Source organism: Lipotes vexillifer, unplaced genomic scaffold (assembly GCF_000442215.2).
Source record: "Lipotes vexillifer unplaced genomic scaffold, Lipotes_vexillifer_v1.1 scaffold847, whole genome shotgun sequence".
Lineage (NCBI taxonomy): Eukaryota > Metazoa > Chordata > Mammalia > Artiodactyla > Lipotidae > Lipotes > Lipotes vexillifer.
Genome location: NW_006778821.1, coordinates 1647084 through 1649414, shown reverse-complemented (window position 1 = coordinate 1649414; position 2331 = coordinate 1647084). Strand labels below are relative to the sequence as shown.

The following is a 2331-nucleotide window of genomic DNA, read 5'->3' as shown; positions in this document are numbered from 1 at the left end:
CTTTCCCTAGATTGGGCTATAGAACTGTCTCATTATTGAAGGTCATTGACCCCCAAAAATCAATCAAGGGCTCTGAACTACAATGTAAATTAGCATTCTTTTAGAGAAAGACACAGGAAAGGCTGAACTCATATCATTTCAAAAATCAAGAAAAGGTGTCTCTGCTCCCAGTATGGTTGAGTAAGCTCCTACTGGACTAACTTTCCCATAGATAACAGCTATACACTCTGGGGAAAAAAAACACACAAAGAAACCCCGGCTACCTGAAGGCGCTGGAGAGTGAGCAAAAATAAGAAAATTCCACTGGGGAGATCAACCTTGGGAAGCAGGGAAAACATGGAATGAGCTTCTGCTGTTTATAGCTCTTAGCCTGAGGTTAGGCTGTAGTCAACACTGCAGAGGGCTGTTAAAACTCCCACAGAAAATCCATTTTGGGAATTCCCTGGTAGTCCAGTGGTTAGGACTTGGCGCTCTCACTGCCATGACCCAGGTTCGATCCCTGGTCAGGGAACCTAAATCCTGCAAGCTGTGTGTTGCAGCACAGCCAAAAAAAGAAAGAAAGAAAGAAAGAAAAAGAAAGAAAGAAAGAATGAAAGAAAGAAAATCCAGTTTTTCTAGCCTGAAATGTTCAGGGCAACTCATACCCACGGTCACTAGAGTGTGAGAGAAAAATCCTAGAATGAAGTTATCCAGAGAATAGAAAGTCTAAATTCTATGTGTATCCTTTGCCCAAACCTCCAGCTGACCCCTGAACCACGGACACAGGGAAGACACAAAGTATCCCAGCTAAGGACAAAATAATTATATTGAGATTTGAGATACTACCTAAGAGATATAGAGTTTGCAGTTTAGGTCCAACCAATTTAATTGCCTGCTTAAAAAGAGAAACAATCTTTGGAGGAATATAACAGAATTCAGAGTCCCCATAACATTCAGAATGTCCAGGATATAATACAAAATTACTTGAGTTGTGAAGAATTAAAAACGTCACCCATTTTCAAGAGGAAAGACAATCAAAGAAGACTAACCTCAAGGCAACCCAGATATTAGAATTAGCAAACAGGAAGTTTAAACTCGCCATTATAACTATGCTCAATGACTTAAAGGAAAATATACTTGCAATAAATAAACAGAAAATCTTAGCATAGAATCTATGGAAAAAAAACAAATAAAAATTCTAGAACTGAAAGATACAATATCTAAAACAAAAGTTAAGAAAAAAATTAAGAAGTTAATTAAAAAACAACTATTTCTAAACACATATGCTTCATACTATGTTATTTAAGGCAAAGGTAGAATGAGCAGAAGAAAGAAAAAAGAGGAAGAGGGAGGAAAAGCTAGAAGGATAGTTGAAGAAGAAAGTAATAAAAGAGTTATAACCAGGGCAGCCTCCAGAAGAAAGAAAATATGCATAAAGCATGGAGAGAGGGGATAGATTGAAGCTGAGTGAGGGAACTATAGGAAGAGAGACTAGAGAAGAATCACAAAATCCTAAGGCTTATAAACTGTTTTTGTTTAAGTTCTCTTCATTTGGCATGAGATGAAGAGGTTTATGAAAGGCCTGAACATATGGCTTTTAATTACCTTTAAAATGATCTTTAAAATACCAATTATTGTTTAATAAATTGCTACTCAAACTTACAGATATGCCACTCTTAATCATTTCCTTGGCTTCAGTGGTGGACCCTTAAGACACAGTCACCCAAGTGGAGGTTAGATTCTTTATCTTCACTTTATACAAACCACAGAGCACTCAGGTCACATCTATCACCCGTCTAACTGAGGAAATTCCAGCAAGATGGGTCCTCAGAAATAACTCCCTCTCACCATTGTGGGTGGGACTGGAAAAGGGCTGCATATCTAAGGACTGTCAGGGTAGCTTGGGAGTCTGAGAAGAAGCCCTGTCTAACGCAAAATCAACTGGGCCTTGTATATGTTCTGAGCTCCAGTTCTCTTGGCACAGACTGCCAACTGAGGCCACGATAGGACAATTTTTAGTTTAATAGGGGGCTCTACTAAGTAGAAAAACCCTTAAAGACTTAAAGATACTAATTTTTAATGGTAGAATTCCAGAAAAGATAATTTTGATTGAGAGAGGAAAGACTTCTTGAGAAGACAGCCCCTGTCTCCTGGGGCTGCAGATCAAGTTGGAAAATGACCAAGTGATCCAAAGACATTGATAAACCACTGTCTGGCTGTGCGCTGTAGTTTGGTTCTATAAGTCCACTAAGGCCACGTGTAATGAAAACCAACTGAACAATTTCTAACTCTTCTATCCTAGTATCATTTTTCAGATTCAGAAGCAGACATTAAACTGACACTGCTACGTCT

General features: G+C 38.6%; 1 non-coding gene across 1 annotated transcript; it reads left to right on the top strand.

The window, feature by feature from the left end:
- The first annotated feature begins 439 nt into the window (after nt 1–439).
- TRNAE-CUC (transfer RNA glutamic acid (anticodon CUC)) lies at nt 440–511 on the top strand. The gene has a single exon. It is a non-coding gene; the product is annotated as a tRNA-Glu (tRNA).
- Nucleotides 512–2331: the final 1820 nt, after the last annotated feature.